General features: G+C 42.5%; 2 long non-coding RNA genes across 2 annotated transcripts in view; one reads left to right on the top strand and one right to left on the bottom strand.

Annotated features, from left to right (window-relative positions):
- The window catches only part of LOC308585339, a 78,622-nt gene extending 66,043 nt beyond the window's left edge, over positions 1 to 12,579 (bottom strand). Inside the window, exon 1 of the long non-coding RNA XR_014007296.1 lies at positions 11,989 to 12,579. This is a non-coding gene — a long non-coding RNA (uncharacterized lncRNA). The remainder of the gene's footprint in view (positions 1 to 11,988) is intronic.
- Positions 12,580 to 15,868: 3,289 nt separating this feature from the next.
- Positions 15,869 to 18,851, top strand: LOC308585390. Its single transcript, XR_014007362.1, has 2 exons — positions 15,869 to 15,923; positions 17,925 to 18,851. It is a non-coding gene; the product is annotated as an uncharacterized lncRNA (long non-coding RNA).
- Positions 18,852 to 19,076: the final 225 nt, after the last annotated feature.

Genomic DNA, 19,076 nt, shown 5'->3' with positions numbered 1-19,076 from the left:
AGTTTGGGGCTTGCTTGGAAACTCGGTTTAGCAAGCTGGCAATGCATAGCTGTCAGATTAAAGCAATTTACCCTGAAAAGGGGAACGAGACCGGTAGAGCTCATTCAACACACAAGAGGACATTTTAAGACAGTCATTTGTGAAATAAAATAGGAGAAGGCTTCCTTGTGTTTCTTAATAACTGGCTATCATTTAGACAAGCGGCAGATGAATTGCTACACCTGTTTCTGAACCGTACCACTTCAAACTGTAGACTGGCAGTCTGGGGTGTGAGGCACACATGACTGCATGCCATTTTCCATTTAAAACAAACAAACAAACAAAACCCCAGTATCCGTGCATATAGATACAGTGGTACCTTGGTACACAAACGGATTGGCTCCTGAACAAATCGGCTCCTGAATGCCACAAACCCGTGAGTGCTCCGGTTTACAAGCATTTTTTGGAAGCCAAACGTCTGATGTGGCTTCCACAGCTTCCAGCTGAGTGCAGAAGCTTCTGTAGCCAATCGGAACAGACTCCCGGAATGGATTTAGTTCGCGAACCAAGGTACCACTGTAATTAGAATGTTTGTGGGAAAAGTTCAAATCTAACCTTCTATCTGATATGCTAGTTTTCTGTGTGCAAATATTTCACCTCCACACATACATAAGCATTTAACCATGTGATCCCGTGTCATGAACAGGCAGGACAAGGGGGAGGAGGAAAAGGATCCTGGTGAAGGGTGTAGCTGGGACTGGGACATCCAGGGGCAAGCAAGGGATGGGGAAGGAAGTACTCACAGGGTTACGGAGGATGATGAGGGGATGGGGGTCAGTGACAGGAACCAGAGCAGCAAAAGCCATCACCAGAGCCAGAGGGGCCCCTGTCTCCACAAATATGATGGGAGTGGTGGGCAGGGCACTGGAGACTGAGGCAAGCAAGGGCCCACAGCCCAGCTCCCTAGCTGGCCAGGAGATGTGTGGTTCCTGAGCTGGAGTAGACTTGGAACAGATGATAGTCACCTGCCTCATCAAGCTCAGATGCTGCAATCAGCAGACAAACTACAAAAGGGCAGCAGAGCTGAGGTGCTGTGTCTGCTCAACTGCGTATATTGAAGGACCTCAGCATGGATGCTCCAGGATCTCTGTGGGACTGTGCTTCCTTTGGACATGTGGATTGACCCTGGACCGGGGGCTTGACATACTGGTTCAGGGGTTCAGGACACCCTGCCTCGAGGCTACAGCGGTACAATCTGGGGTGCAAGGTTTACCACTTCATGTGCTTTTTGTGTGAACAATGCCTGAAATACTCCTTTATGAAGGATTAGCTGAAAGTAGCCAGCTTTGTCCTGGGATTCTAAGAAACCCCACAAAATGAGAGAGATAAATGGATAATGCAATTTGTTAGTTTTAGGCAGGGCTTTTTTTCTGGGGGGATGTAGGGGTATGCATACCCCTAAACATTTTGTGAATCTTTGTACTTTTGTCCATTTACTGTATTTATTTTCCCCGATTTGAACGATAAAATGGTGATTTTCTTGAGTCAGAATGAGAGTACCCCTAATAGAAAAAAGCACTGGTTTGAGGGCTCTGTACATCTGAATCCATCCAGGGCCTTGACCTGACCTGGGGGACACCTGACTTGGATCTAGCCCCTAATCAATTTAGTGGTAGGGCTAATGTTTAATTAGGTGTAAAACACACCAAAACAAAACAAACCCCTGCACTGTTAGGAGGGTTGTAGGGGAATGATGCACTGCAACTCCTTTCCCTTCTCCTCCTGGCTACACTGCAGAGAGCAGAAGAGTTCGATCATCATTCCCCAATTATAAGCACAACAGAATTTCTGCAAAATCAGGTTGTAGAATATCTTGCTTTGGGCATAGACAGAGTGAGAGAAAATTATGGCTCACAGGTCAACATGTTTCACACAACATGTCCTGCTGTGAGGTCAGGAATTGCTGCTTCCCTCGGTCTTTGGGTTCAGGAATTGCTCAATTTAGCATTTTCCTTGGTTTTCTTGGACACTGACATTTTCCAGCCATTAAGCCTTAACTCTCTTTTTAATGGAACTTTACGCCATTTGGTTTCTCTGGGTTTTCTCTCCCCAAATGTCAGATGTTGTAGTGATTCATGCTAATGCAGGTGTTATTATAAAGCTTGTCAGCTTTTCAAAGGATCTGAAAGGGGCTTCAGCCAATTTGGGAAGATTGCAAGGGACCAAATGTTCACCTAACATTTATTATTGTTAAATACCGGTACAAAAGTTGTTTTAAAATAAAAGGGGGAAACAGTTCTGCCAGCTGACCACATGATATGATAAACCAATTGTTCTTCAAACTGGATTGATCATGAGATGAAGATATAATAAAATCTCTCATTAAAATCAAGCAAAGGTAACAATAAGAATAGTGCTTCTAGTTTTGAGCATTTTCTTGAGATCCTTTAGAATTGCCTGTAGCACAAATAATAGAGATCACACTCATATACTACCCCTAGGAGTGCTGAATTTGGGCCTCCCAAAATTCAGAATTTATGGAATTAAATTTGAGACTTACAGTTCAGTTCCATTCTGCTTGGTTAATACATCAGTCTGTGTCAAGACACCCACACCCACCACACCACAGCCGATCGTTTCTGAATGGCGGTTAATTCGCTCCATTTAAACTTTCTGTGATATGAGCTATTCATGTTTTTAAAGCCCAAGCTGCAATTCAGTGAGAATAAGTTTATTTTGAGGGCTTCCTTCCTGTCAGCTTGTCATCTGCAAACGTGACAGAATAGAACATTTTCTGCCAGCTAACACCAGGTTTGGGAAGTTTGCTGCCATTTCCAGCACTCTACATGATTTTAGTCCCTTTCTCTAGCTGTCAGTTTTTATTAGGCATTTCAGTTCTCATTCCTTTCCCATGATCATCTTCCTGCCTCATTCCCTCCTTTTCAGAAAATGGACACTAGCAAATGCATGTTGCTACCCCAAAATCCATTTTTTAAAATAATGTTTAATGAATATCTGCACCAAGAGGCAGCCCTCTTGAGCAGCCAGAGGAGGTGAGTGGGTAAAACGATACCTAACCCTCTCCTGTTACATTTTTACCACAGTAGACGTGCATAAAATTATATAAGGCATCACCCAAGGAAGAAGTTCCATTAGCGTGAGGATTTCCATTTGCGGAGCAAAACTTACCCCACTCTCTGCTCCCCATACACCCCGTTCCCTCCCCATATATGCTGCAGAGAGTTGGAGGAAAACGAAGAAGAGATGTATGGAATGTGTAGAGGAGGGAGGGAAGTTCCATTTCACAGTCCTTGTGCCAGCCAACTGAACTACAGTGGTACCTCGGGTTACATACGCTTCAGGTTACACACTCTGCTAACCCAGAAATAGTGCTTCAGGTTAAGAACTTTGCTTCAGGATAAGAACAGAAATCAGGCTCCAGCGGCGCGGTGGCAGCAGGAGGCCCCATTAGCTAAAGTGGTGCTTCAGGTTAAGAACAGTTTCAGGTTAAGAACAGACCTCCAGAATGAATAAGTACTTAACCTGAGGTACCACTGTACTTCATAGGATGCCACCAATTTTAAAAAATTGCATAAAATTGCACCAAAAGCACCAGAGATGCTCTCCTCCACCCCCACTTCTATGTCAGGGACTGACAGGACACTGAAAAGTGTGCACCAGGGAAAAGGGGGGCTGGAGTCTGACTCAGGAGAGGGGAGGGGGTTGTGGGGGCCTGTACCAGCCAGGAGGCAAGAGTCGGAGGCAGGGGGAGCTTCAGAGCTGGAGTGTGGAGCACAGGATGGGTCGGAAGAAGTGGAGGGAGAGGTAGGTCAGGCAAGTGAAGGCCCAGGTGCTACCCCAGCAGCACTGTGTCCCAGAACCAGGAGGGAATTGAAAAAGAGAGGAGCAGAGAAACGGATGAACTATGCTGAGATGGCAAGACTAACAGGGAAAAGTTGGAGCCAGCAGGATCAGACTTTCCTAGAGGAATGGAAGAAGTTTTCGATATATTTGGAAAGCAATTGTAATCGATTGGCATCGCTTATAGGGTTAAGAGAAGTTTTGTAAGGAGTAATTTATAAATTATTGTGAAAAGAGTTAAGAATAGATGTATTGGAAATTTGAGTTTATAGCAATAATTATAGTAACAAAATGTATAATTAGAAAGGCTTTAGAAAACCATCAGTCGAGGTTGAAGGAAGTCTTAGGCTGTGATGGCCAAAAATTTCGAAATGGTGTATAAAAGGATGTTATGCTGGAAAATATGTGTAAAAACTAATAAAAAATATTTAAAAAGAAAATAAAAGAAAAGAGAAGGGCAGAGGAAGTTTCCACACAGGAGTAGTCTATGGCTGTGTGCACCCAGCCTCTCGGGGATAAAGGGAAGTCTTCTTTCTGCACATAACTGTTAGTCTCTTTCTGCACAAAACTGCTCCATTTTGGGGAAGCCTTGCTCCTCTTTTCTCTTGCTTTCTGAGAAGTCTTGCTCGTAGGTTTTTCCCTGCTTTTGCACACACTGTACGAACCTGCTCTTCACGCCTAGCTGACCACAACTACAGAACCTGATTACATTGTTACATGCTATGATTAGTAACAGACATCCTAAGCTCATGGAAAACAAACTGTACTTGCTCTCCATGCCTAGCTGACCATAACTATAGAACCTGATTGTTATATTGTTTGTGCCATATTAATCCCTAGTTACAATTTAATTAGGAGGCTTCATGCCTGTCTAGTTCTAGCTCCGATTCCCAGCCTTTACTCCATCAATGATAAATGATCACATGTAATCCCCACCTCTCACATGTAATTCCCGCCTTAGTACTTATGTTAACCAATCACAAGTTTCTGTGTGTATGTATCAACCAATCAGCCACAGGCCCACCTGTGGCAATGCTTGCAATATTCAATAAAATAGGCTCCCAAGGCCCGCCCAGACAGACGCCTCATGTTACACCTGCCTCTCTCGTCTCCCGTGATTTTTCATTTCTTACAGGGGATAAGGGCATAAACTGGTGGTGGGGTTCCCCTGTTGCTGCAAGTGTTCCATAGAGTTCCAAATTTTCCCTGTTAGTCTCGCCATCTCAGCATAGTTCATCCGGATCTGGGAACAGCTGCCTATCTGCTAGAATGGGAAGCATAGATATCCAGAACTTTAGAAGCAACTGTAAGTATTATCTTTGGCAATAAGTAGTTAACTCCTTTGGCTGGGAAGCACCCTTGAAACTATACCATTGCAATTTGACCTGCTATTTAGAAACAAGGATAGATCTTATAACCTCCTGAAAATCTTGTCAATTATATCATTTGCTGGATTATTATTATTATTTTTTAAAAAGGATGGCAAACCTTTATCTATAGTTGACATCATGACACAGTTAGGCTCTGAACAACTTCCATGGCTCCTAGGATGCCTGTTGAGATATTTACTAATTGGAGCGTGTAGCTCTCAGGGTGACATATAACCTGTCACTTCTGCAATAGTTTATTCTAACTATTATCCCCCGAAAATTTGATAGACACTTCCAAAAACTACGCATATACTCAGCATTTCCCAGTGACCCCTGTCAGTTTTTAGCCCATTTTCTTTTTGCCCCTCCACCCCAGTGAATGATCAGATTAACTGCTCAGCAAAATATCTGCCCAGCCTTACCAAACACACATTCCTCTTTTATTGAGGAAACTTATTGAGAGAAATTCTACAGCCATTAGTTTTACAATGCTAGCTCCTTCATACCTAACACTGAACAAGCACAGCAGTAGGAGATATGTGAGGCCTATAATAATCCTGGCAGACACCAGCAGAAATCTCAACTTCATAAATACTGTTTTTGTCGAGTGGTGGGAAATTCTTTATAGGGTGAGTTTCATGAGAGAAGGAAGGTTTTTCTGCTATGTACAATTAAGCCAATACCCAAGCCTGTTCACCATCAGGGCTGCCAAGCAAGGAACTCTGGGAACCGTAGGTCTGCAAAGAACTACATTTGCTCTCTAACAAAACTACCAGTCTCATAGTCCTTTTCGGGGAAGCCATGCCTGTCAAGTCTATTTCTAACAGTTGACAATGTTGATATATTTTGGGTGGTAACTTTGTAAAATAATAATGATTTGCTTACACACACACACACACACACACACACACGTCACAAATTCAGACTATAGGAAGATTAATGAAACCACATTATTTTCAGTTTTTAAAAAATAAATTCATTGGATTTCCAATTATCTTTAAAACCACATGAAGGATGGTAAATCTATGGTACTCCATATGTAAGCTAAAAAGGTAAAGGACTCTTGGACAGTTAAGTCCAGTCAAAGGCGACTATGGGGTGCGGCACTCATCTCATTTCAGGCTGAAGGACAGGGACGGAGGAAGGAGGTGCGGTGGGGGCTGGTCGTACTGGGTGTCACCACTGAGGGGGGTGACAAAATGCCAGGAGACACTCACTGTGGGGCCTGCAGTGCGCCCAAGCCACACGTCTCTCCTGGGAGTGACATGGTGGCTTGGGTACCCGCAGGCTCTGTGCTGCCCCAAACGGTCCCCCTCAGCTGTAGAGTGGGTGAGTGGGAGGAGGCAGACAGACTCCTCAGAGGCTTTACGGAGTGTCCTGCACTGGCTTGCCCCGCCCCAGTGGGCAGCTGGCCCCGCCCTGGGCACAGGGCACACGCGCCACCCCAGGCACCCGATCCACTTGCTCTGCCGCTGCTCTGCTGCTGCCAAAGGAGCCAACGTTCATCCACAGGCAGCTTTCTGGGTCCTGTGGCCAGCATAACCAAACTGCTTCTGGAGCAACAGAACACCATGATGGAAACCAAAGTGCAGGGAAACGCTATTTATCTTCCTTGCACTGGCATGCTTTCAAACTGCTAGGTTGACTTGAGCTGGGACAGAGCAACAGGAACTCACTCCATTGCAGGGATTCAAACCGCCGGCCTTCTGATCGGCAAACCCAAGAGGCTCAGTGGTTTAGACCACAGCGCCACCTGTGTCCCTCCACTCCATATGTAACTCAGTTGGTTAGAGCATGGTGCTGATAGCACCAAGGTTGTAGGTTTGATCCCTGTATGGGCAGCTGCATTATCCTGAATTGGTGATCATTCGGGTCCCTTCCAACTCTGTGAGTCTATGAAATTCCAGTCCTCATAGCCAATGATCAGGGGTGATGGGAGTTCTACTTTAGCAACATCTGGAGAGACAAAGCTGCCTTATATCAACTGTTACTGTCATTGACTTAAATTACTTAAATCCACTGATTTCAATGGGTCTACTTGAGTATGAATACAATGACCACTCTGAGTATGCTATATGGGTACCACAACACAGGACACACTGCTACCATATCACATACTCTGGTGCAATAACAGAGATTTACTAGCAGAACACTATCAGCCAAGGCAGCAAAAATGTCAAGTGGAATGGTTAAATCATAGCTAAAGTGGTCTCTGATTGGGCTATTGTGTGACCAGGTGGCGACAGCCCCAGCCCCCAGGGATCATAAAGAAGGAATAAAGACTCTGACAACATTATAGGGACTTAAAATTAGGCCACAACTTTATTAAACTTCCAAATGTAGGAAGACCTTGGCTTAGGTCTTGGGCGTGTACCCCTCCCAGTCCCCTAGCGGGGGGGGGGGGGACTGGGGCTCACCAGGGTAAATGTGATAGGGGGTGCTCTTCAAGACATAAATGTAGCAGGCAGTTCACTGACGACCTGTCAGTGTATGGCCCGTGACACCCATATATATAACCGCTTTAAGAGGGGGATCCTGGAATCGCCATCACGGGGGGGGGGGTGTGAGTCACCACTTCGCATACACACACCGCATATAGGGAAGAAAAGACTAAAGGATTCCACCCAAGGCCATAACCGCCAAAGTTGTGACAAATTGTTACGGCGAAGACAAAACCTGTCAATGCAGGAAAATTTCTTCCCGCTCCTTCAACAGCAACCAGTCAAAGACCGCAGCAGCGCCTGCTAAACAGGAAGAAAAAGTTAACCTGCAAACAAGATACACTAAACAAAGGGAGGGTAGGGAAGGTGAATCTCCAGAGCTGTCTGCCTGGCTAATACTGGCTCCTCCCCCTATTTATAATGGGTCTTGACCCACTTTCCAGGAAACGAAACTTAAAGTTGAGGCTGGGCGTGAACCTCTGAATAATACACTGAGAAGCAGGCCAGCCCCCTTCTACTAGAAAGTTCCCTGGGAACTGTAGCACCGCACGTGATCCCGCAAAAGGCACCCACAATATAGTGAGAGTGCTCATTACCAGGTTTGTTGAAATATATTCAGAGTCGCAAAGTGATTTCATGCTCTTTATTCAGCTCATAGTGGTGAGGAGGAATGAATGGAAGTCCCCTCACAGTATCTGCTTTATATACATTATTTACACAATGGGCTGCACATGATTGGCTAATTCCGGAATTCTACTGTAAGCCAATCAGGTTGTGGATTCACTTCTATCTGGAGCAGGATTGGGTGGTTCCTGCCAACCAATCATACTGCTGCATTGTTCTAGGACCAATCAGACTGCTGCATTCTGAATCCTATTGTTCTAGGACCAATCAGACTGCTGCATTTTGGATCCTATTGTTCTAGGACCAATCAGACTGCTGCAGTTTGGATCCTATTCAACTCAGTACCTAACATTTGTGTAAACTGAGTTGTCATTTATTTTATTTTACTTTGTTTGTAAAATGATCCTAACCTAGAGCAAAGGGCTGTCATCGTGGCCTTTTCACTTCACCTGCAGAACCCACGCTTAAAACTAATCTGAATTTGGTAGCAAAAAGCAGGGGGAAATAATACAGTAACTTGCTGCATATATTTTTCCCCAAAAGCAATGATTTGAAAGTCCCAGACATAATTGATTAGTTTCCTTGCTTGTGAACAGGTTACACATCAGAGTGGGCTTGAATTGTTCCAAAATCTAATTATCTGCTCCTTCATTTACCTTTTAGTTTGGGGTGTTTGCCAACTTGAATGTGGTTTATATTTAGCATCTTTAATATTCTCAATTGATGAGAAACCACAGGGGGCGATGATGCAACAGAGCACCCACAGCAATTCAGAAACTACTTTCTTTATATTTATACTTTTTTTGCTGCTCATGTTCAGGAACAGATGCCAGGGACTACACAAGAAACAGCTCCCCCCCCCCACGAGAGGATAAATGAACACAAGATTCCCAACACTGCTACCTTTCTACAAGTCTGAAACCAAGGAAATGATGGCTGTAAATGCATGTGAACTCAAATTAGTGATGGAATCTAATGTTTCATTTATATTCAATTACTCCTGCACATATTGGCTCTAATGGACATTTATGTATACTCCGATGAGTGCATGGATTATGTGCTATTGATGGGAAGACCTAAATACCTGATGGGCCCTCTGTAAGCTTAAAAGATTCCACAAACACCTCTTGCCATAATAATAATAATAATAATAATAATAATAATAATAATAATAATAATAATAATTCCCCACCACTAAGAGAGGCAGAGGGGAAAAAATTCAAACCCCCATCATTTTGCCCAGACACTGAGGTCCAGTGCTGAGGGCCTTCTGGCAGTTCCCTCACTGTGAGGAGCAAAGCTACAGGGAACCAGGCAAAGGGCCTTCTCGGTGGTGGCACCCGCCCTGTGGAATGCCCTCCCACCAGATGTCAAAGATAACAACAACTACCAGACTTTTAGAAGACATCTGAAGGCAGCCCTGTTTAGGAAAGCTTGTAATGTTTAACAGACCACTGTATTTTAATACTTTGTTGGAAGCCGCCTAGAGTGGCTGGGGAAACCCGGCCAGATGGGCAGAGTATTATTATTATTATTATTATTATTATTATTATTATTATTATTATTATTGGAACCAGTGTGTTCCATGAGGAAGAAAGCAACTCTGCTGAATTCTCCTTGGAACTCTTGCACCTTTCAGTGGCTTTCAATATTATTGAACATGACATCAGTGCAGGTCACTTTGTTGGACCAGGTCTGGAAGAAACTGTCTTTCATGGGAAATGTGCCCGTTCCTTGACTTGTAACACTTGTAACCAAAACATTATCTAAGAAAAAGATTGATCTGGTCCTTCCTGGAGGGTTTGATCTCAAAGTGCTGCTGTCCCACCACATCATCATCATCATCATCATCATCATTATTATTATTATTATTATTATTATTATTATTATTATTATTATTATTATTTACTAAATGTATATACCACCCTATACCCACAGGTCTCAGGGTGGTCCACGGGATAAAATTCCAATATGCAAGCACAGAATACATAATCAAAATGCAACCGAAGAACATGCCCTCCCCCCAAAAAACCCACATTTTAAAAGGATATTGGCAGTTGACTCTACAATGCAGAAGATGTGGCAAAGTCCTTCGCTGCACTTGAGGGCAGAAGGCTAACTTAAAGGGCACAGAGCAGGCTCAAGGCACTCACAGCTCTGTCCATCTTCCACCCCTCACTCTCTGACCAGCCCTGTGCCTTAGTCATATCTAGATTAGACTACTGCAATGCTCTCTATATAGCCTTGCCTTTAAAAGTTGTGAACTCAGTCAACAAGTGTGGCAGCATCTACTCATTGGAACTCCCTGCCTATTGAGATCAAATATGCTAAGTATGAACTTCATTACGGTCACAGACCAGGATAAAAAACAACAACATATAAATAAAATAGCAGTTAGGATTTTTTTTTAAAACTAATAAATGTTGGAGCAAATAAGGACAAAGAAACAAGCATAGGATAAAACATTGAATAAAATACAAGATTAAACACGGATAATGGATGGATAAAAACTGATAATTAAAACAGATAAGAACTAAAAACAAATAAAAACTTGCAGTTAAAACAACTGTAAGAGCGTAAGAACTAAAAGACTCGCAGTTAAAACAACTATAAGAGGCTGCAGAGTAGAAGCCTCTGAAATAGATGACACTCACAGCATTAGAAACTGATGTGCAAATATGGTTAAGACAGGCAATTAAAACAATGTAAATAAATTTCGAAACAGTGTGCAACAATAAATTATCCCAGGGAGTTGACTCAGAGTCACCCATGGAACCGAGTTTGGGGATTTTCGTATTGAGATCAAAGCAGGTGCCTTCTCTGTGCTCTTTCCATTGCCTGCTAAAAACGTTCCAGTTTAGACAAGTCTATAAAGATGCCTAGAAAGCTGAGGTAATTTTCATCTGTTTTAGTATTGTGACTTTTGCATGTTTCAGAGTAGGGCTGTGAAGGTTTCTCGATTCTACTGTTTTATCTCTTGCAAGCTGCTTTGAGGGTTTTGTTTACAATGCGTCAGTTTTGCAAAACAAATACATAAATAGAAATTGCAACAGATTCGAGCTGCATGGAGCCTATAGCTTTAAGTTTGCAACAACTTTGTTGGCTCTGTGAAGAAATCCTGCATACAGTGGTACCTTGGTTCTCAAACTTAATCCGTTCCGGAAGTCTGTTCCAAAACCAAAGCATTCCCAAGCCAAGGCATGCTTTTGAATAGAAAGTAATGCAAAACAGATTAATCCATTTCAGACTTTTAAAAACAACTTCTAAAACAGCAATTAAACATGAATTTTACTATCTAACAAACGAAACCATTAATCCATAAAATTAAAGCAATAATCAATGTACTGTACTACAAAATAAATAAGACAGTATTGTAGATAATAAAAATTAGAATTATTATTTTTTCCTTACCTGCACTGATGATAGTCATTGTTTGGGCTTTTATCCATTTCTACAGTCACACAATCAATCAGCAGCTGAACTGGGTTCCACACAGTCACAAAAACAAATTAACCAAAAAAGCCTCAAAAACGCAAAATAAATAGCAAAAAGAAAAGCGCCAAACTTAATCCATTCCAGAAGTCTGTTTGACTTCCGAAATGTTCAAAAACCAAGGTGCAGCTTCTGATTGGTGCAGGCGCCCCGGAAACAATAGCTGACAGCAGCATCGGATGTTCAGCTTCCGAAAAACGTTTGAAAACTGTAACACTTACTTCCGGGTTTTCGGCGTTTGGGAACCAAGGCGTTTGAGAACCAAGGTACCACTGTATTTTGATTAAGTTGTGACAGCTATTGATATGCGAAGACTTCAGCTCAGGGGAAAGCTGGTTTAACTGTCACTGAGGGGAGTTGGAGATAGAACTCCCACAAGCAACGGAATGGAGAGGAGAAGCACGCATCCTGATTGGTGGCTGCAGGCTTAGACTTCTTAGTCAGACGGTGCGATTGGTTGAGGCTAGGCTGAGGGTGGGGCAAAAGAAGTGAATATATATGCTGGGTGCTGGTCAGTCGTGGTCAGTATGTAGTGGCTGGTGCTTGTGGTGGGCAGCCAGAAAGAGGGAGAAGTGAGAGGACTGAGGAAGAAGAAAGAAGACATGAGAGGGGAAGGCATTGTGGCTCACTTGCCAAAGACTTGCTTTGGTAAGCAAGCTACTTGGCTCTGACTGAAGAGAAGAGGGGAAAACCTGCTAAAAGGCTTGAGGGAGAAGAATTGAGAGGCAGTTTGGAATGTTGGGCTCTTTGGTGCCTGGTAAGAGACACAAAGAACATTCCGGAACAGGGCAACCAAAGCAGAGCTGCACTTTGATAGGTCAGTAGGGATTGAAATAGGGGCTTCCAACAAAAAAAGTCATCAGCTATAGTGTTGGTGAGGTTTACCCAGGGCTAAGTACATACAAAAGTGTTTTAACAGGGTAACTAACTAACCCACCTACTCTCAGCAGCCAGAAACATCATAGCCAGACACTGGAGAGACCTGAAAGGAATAAGCATGGACCAATGGTACCAAATAATATGGGAAACAGCCTTATTAGAAAAACTAACCAATAATCTGAAACTGACACGGGGACAAATGGAAGAAGATGCCTTCACTCCGGTATGGCTCCCCTTTATCACACACACACACAGCCGAACAAGACAGCAACAAGAATCCACCAACAGCATACGAATGAATATGGCTAAGCTGATTCAAACACACACACACACACACACACACACACACACACCCCACTCACACATGAAAACAAAGTTCACCACATCCAATCACAAACAAGCAACCACACACTGGGCCAACCCCAACCTCTCTCACCACCAAAGGAAGACAAGTGAATAGTAAAGAGAACCCGCACAAGCGATGCTGACACAAAACCCCACAGTACATTAAGTAGAATACAAACATTGGGACACCTGATCCCACTCCCACTCACCATGGCCCCCTCCACCTCTTCCCACCTTTTCTTTCTAATGTAACACTAATGTCTCAACAAATGAGACTGATCTGTAGAAAAGGTAACTTGAAAAAAGAGACATTGCACACACTTTTGTAAACAAAGAAATCTTTATTATTATTGTTAACAACAACAACAACAACAACAACAACAACAACAACGTAACTAACAGCTTCCTCAAAGCTGTCTTGGTTTAGTCATAGAAGTGTAAAATGAGTGGCTGGTATTTGAAGTGACAACAGCAGGTTAACAGAGTGTGTGTCCGTTTAAAGAGACAGGTGCATATCGTAAGCTTGTGCACTGCTACATAACCTTGTCATCAATAGACAAGAATGTAATAGACAAGAATGTAGAATGTATTTTTTAAAAATATAGTAACTATATCTGACAGGCTTTGTGCCATGCCTACACGCCACAATTACTAGGGTACAGGGTAAGTTAAGGGTGCAAAGTATATAAGTGATAATATATGGTGGCAGTGGTATAAGTTGCCTTGCCACAGACTCGAAGATAGTTTTCACACCCAATCTGAAGTGCTGTGTTTTTTAACCCTTAAAACCCTAAACTTTAAAGCTGTGGTCCTCCAGATGTGGCTGGATTGTGACTCCCATTATCCCTGATCACTGCCCATACTTGCTGGAGATGCCTTAAACTGCCTGGATTCAGGGTACCATAAGGATCATTTAATTCCATATGCACCCATCTATGTGTTGAGATTTCCCTCAGAGGCCCTACTGGATGTGCTGCCCCACCCACATTTATGGTGGGTGGCAATATGGGAGAAGGTCTTTTCTGTGGTGGCTCCAACGCTGTGAAACTCACTCCCTAATTTGCCTTGTTCTACGGTAATGAATTTTAGGCACCAGACCAAGGTGACCCTTTTTTCAGAATGCTCTTGGGCTCCTGATTACCTCCTTTTCTCAATTCTACTGCTCTGATCAATTTTGCTACTCATGAGAAACTACGGGTTTGTTGGTTTGTTTGGTTTTATGTAAAAAAGAATGTATGTGTTTATCATATTTTATATCATTTTCATATGCTTTGTTAGAGATTTACTTTTAAAGGCAGTGTGCAAATATTAGTCAAATATTATAATAAATAATAACATAATTTGGTAAGGCTGTGCCTAAGGAAACTAATTAGCTTCCTACTCATTCCTTGCGACTTTGCAGGAATCTTTTCAATATAGTTGAACTATGTTTAGATGCTTCATTCTGCAACTTCATTTGCGAAAAGCTAGTTGCCTAGGAGATTTGACCTTCATTCTGCTCATCCCAGCAAACATTAGCTGTTGATAAATCTGTCACCCACGGATTTGTCTAATCCAGGAGTGGCAAACCTTTTGCCCTCCAGATGCTGCTATACTACAACTCCCATCATCCTTGACTTGGGCCATGCTGTCTGAGCCTGGGGCTGACCAAACTCAGAGCAAGCTAGTGACCATTGCAACACATTGTAGAAGCGAATTCTATAAGTTAATGATGTGTATCATTTATCACAGCAGTTTATGTGCTTCTTTTCCATCTTTGCTGTGTGTCCTGTCAGTTGACAGAGAAGCCTCTACTACAAAATATGAACTCACATGCCGTTGTTAATGCATACATTAACATATTTTCTCCACCCTAACTTTTAACTCCTCTTTCAAAAGCTGTTCTTCACGAGCTGAGCGTTAGCATCCATTTCCTCGCAGCTATTGCTTCCTTTGTTACTTCCACTGAGTCTTCAAACTGGGAAAGCTGTGACAGAGATATTATGCTAGCCTGCAATTCCTGTTTTACATTTTCCTGACAAGTGATAATTCAATTTCTGAGCCAACACAAAGTGTTCACATTATCAAGGGCTGTATCTCTATCTTAATGATTTGACCATTCATGTGAATAATGTTCCAGTAAGTGAGATAGCGTTGCTTGGAACTCATAATGGCACTGCTGATGTTCTTCCTTCCTGTCTTCCGTTTAAGGGTTGAATCATTTCATTGCTTTCACACCGCCTTTCACATTACTGTATATTACAGTACAATAGTTCAGTTTGATTTGTGTGCAAAATATGTGTTATCCTTTTTTTTTCCTCCAGGGAAAATTAGTGTGAGTATGAAATGTTGCCATTGGTCCTGGAGAACACCCATGCTTCAAAAACAGCGCACATGAAGCTCAGGCCTTTGCTAGTCTCTCCGGTGAAAAGAGGTATGGCACAAATCTTCTCCATCACACAGATAATGCCACGTGACACAGATGTTCCACATGGATGTCTGACTGTACAGATAACCAATTCATTTGAATCTTTCCCCTTAAGAAAAGGCCACACAAACTGGCTACCTGTATGGAGGATTCGATTCCCATTTGACATGTTTTGCATTGTAGAGGGGAGTAATTTGAAGCCTAGGGATGACAGGATTTCCCAATTTCGGTTCTGTCAGTTTATCATTTTTCCATTCTTAAATTCAAATCTCTGCATTTTTGCAGCAATTTGCATAAAAAAAAATCCTTGTGGAAATTTGCTAGCATTTTAGTGTAACTTTCTCCCAATAATGCATTTTCTCCTAATATACACATCTCTGCAAGCAATTTAACTTAATATAATGCATATTTGTGTGTGTGTTTTAGATATTTTCACCAATACATTCATTTTTAATCCACATTTCCCCCCCAGGATATGCATTTTTGTGAACACTGGTTGGTTGGAGAACCTCATGACAAAACTGGGTAAGTGCAAATATTGAAGGTTGGCTGTGTTTTATTTTCATATTGCTTTGGAAAGTGCAGTCTTTCCATGGTAGTCCAAGCTCTAGTGACAGATTCGCAGGGTGATCTCTATAAAGTCACTATCAGTAATATTGGTGTAATTGAGTTCATCCAAAGGATCATCTCAGAAAGCTGTTTTATACACATCAGATTATTTGTCCACATAGCTCAGTATTTTTTACTCTAGCAGTGGCTACCCAGGTTCTCAGAGGGCAGAGTTCCTTCACATCAGAGGCTGCGTGAATTGAACCTGGGAACTTCTGCATACAATGCATGTGTTCTACTGCTCCAAAAAGTTCTTTATGTCGCATCATGGTAACTGTTAGAATTCCTGTTCCATGGTTGCAGTCATAGGATTTTTGTCTATCACATGACAGTATATGTTTTGACTCCACAGAGTGGGAAGTGACAAAGACAGGATGTTTGTGTTGCTGTGTTCCGTGAAGTGGGACTATTGTTATTTGTTCTTTTTCTCTTGGCTGTCTGATGCTAGAGAGAGAGGGAGCCATGTTGCAGTGCTCCATGTGTGTTTATTTGTAAATAAAGTAGATTAGCCAAAATGCTGAGTTGCTGGGGTTCTGTCATGCATGCTGCGAAGACTCTGTGGATCCCTAAGTGTGCCGGTGTCGGTTGGCATTGGTGATTGTGATGTTCGAGCTGAAGAAAGCTTATGAAGCTCCCAAATGATCGACCAGGAGGGAGGGAACATGCCAGTCAGGCATGTGTCTCTTCCAGGGCCCTACTCGAGTGTAGGCTGAACTCCTGACAGTAACAACATTGAGAAAAGTAATGACTATGAAGGGGAGAGTTGGTTCCATGTGCTGTTACAAATGGTTTGTTCATCCAGCACAATCATTTTGTGTAACTTGATGTCATTAGATACGTTTCTGAGCTTTTCTTTCCCCCTTTTTTATGTGATCTCCCATTTGTTCTCTTACATTAGTCACTGTACAAAATCCTCAGCTTTATGCTAAACTCATAAACATTTACCCCCATATCGGCCTCAATGGAAGAAAGACCTTTATAAAAACTCAGCATTTCCCCCCTTCCCCTAACTTTCTGTGAAAGTGGCAACGTAAAAAAGATAATTTGTTTGGATTAGTAGTTGGATCAATACTTAGGGGAAGCCTTGTTCATACAGGCAGATGCCATTCTTTGTATGGAGAAGATACTCGTGTCCATTTCTACAATGTACTTAATCCTGCGTTAAGGAGATTGAATTTATTCTATGTGTGAGCAATGCAGAATTAACACAGAATGCCTTTCTCACACACATGACAATCTGTGTGTGGAAGGTAGATGCTCAGTCTTCTACCACATAAAGGGCAACATGGCGAGCATATATGCCAGGCCTCTCAAATGGAGATAGAAAAAAGAGACGGGTTCATTTACAAACACCTCAAATAAGTGCAAAGGCTATAAAATGGAGAAAAAATGGTAAGAGGAAGATTTTTCTTTCTTTTTTTAAAAAAAGCTCATAACCAGATCAATATGGCAAAAAGCTAATCTTAGGGATTGCGCTTTATCAATAAAGTTGCAGAAACCACTTGTTCACGTGATAAATTATTGGCAGTAAAAATATAGAGCTTGCCTTTTTTTGGCCTTAAATGACCGAGGCCTCAAATATCTGATAGATCGCCTCCTTCCCTGCTGACCCTCTTGGGCATTTAGATCAGCAGAAGGGAGCCTTTTGTTAGTTCTGCCACCCTCTGTGGCAGAATGGCACCCTGGGAGAGGGTATTGACTGTGACAGCCCCTAAGTTGGGGAGTTCCCTCCCCATAGAGATGCATCCGACACCTTCACTATACAGTGTTGTCTGAACCTCTTTACCCTGCCTGTTGGCACTAAAGATGTATATTTTTAGGATCCACTCTGTTCTTGTGGTGGTTATTTGTTTTAAAATGTTGCATTGTCGTGACCCACCTGGGGACCTTGGGGTAAAGAGCATAACATAAATACAGTTGCAGGATGGAATTTCAATGTAGCGCTGAAGAGGTCGTGACATCGGAGCAAGCATATCTACTTCTCCAGTGGAATGATCTCCCCCCAATTTCTCTGCCCACGATGAACTTTGAGAGGCCACCTGTGTACAAGTTTAACTCGGAGCTTCCTGAAAAGCTGTAAACTGCTCCTGAGCTTTCAGCAGTAATTTATTTACCGTAATACTGGTCAAGTGTGAACAGTGTGGTAGTCGTAGTAAGAGTACATCAAGCAGTAAGCTCCCAGTGGAACTGCACCGTTGTCATGGCAGTCTATGATGATGGAATACAACAGAATGTTGAGGAGAGAGCGTGACGACAGGAGAACGTTGGGAACTGGCTATTATAGAGAGATTCTTTTCATGATGTATGCATAATATCAATGGCATGTCGATGTTTTCATAGCACTTTTCCTGCCATCACGTTTTGAGTCTCAAGCACTACAATGAAACATTTTTTAACTTGCTTAACAGTATGTCTGTGTTTGCAAAAAGAAGCAGAAGAAGCAGAAGCAGAAGCAGAGATATTCACACGGCGGAAAAACCATGAAGACAGTGAAAATTGCCTGTGACAACTACAAATGTATGGAAATTCAGGAGGTGATGCTTCGCAGCCATTGCAAAGAATAGCACAGAAATGGCAAAATGCTTCACCCTGGAGCAAAGACCCATGAAAATCTCAGTGTTTACACATGACTAATCACAAAGCAAAGACCAGCAGAGCTGTTCCAGGGGATGCTAGTCAGATGATGAGCTAAAAGGATGGGGCGCACCAAACATGTGACATTTGCCAAAAGAGAAGATGGAAATATTTCTCAGACTATTTCTAGCGCAAGCATTCACGACTAAAACAGAATGATACAATTAGATGGAAGTGGCTCTCTGTAATACACTCCTTTTACATTGCTGACTCTGACAATTTCTTGCTGTGGAAACATCTATTTGCACTTTCAGTTCAATTACAATTGGTATTAAATACATACTTTAGGGGAGCATTGCCTTACTATCACTTTTCAACTTGACCTAGGGAAAGGGCATATTTGCTGATTTCTACTGTGTACCAATAGCTCGAGGGTCGTCAAGGTGCTCCCCTCCTTCTATTGTCAGGGCTCCAGCTCCAAGCAGCCCCACTGGT

This window comes from Podarcis bocagei (genome assembly GCF_964188305.1).
Source record: "Podarcis bocagei genome assembly, chromosome: 4".
Lineage (NCBI taxonomy): Eukaryota > Metazoa > Chordata > Lepidosauria > Squamata > Lacertidae > Podarcis > Podarcis bocagei.
The sequence above is the reverse complement of the archived record's forward strand: the minus strand, read 5'-3'. Positions and strand labels throughout refer to the sequence as shown.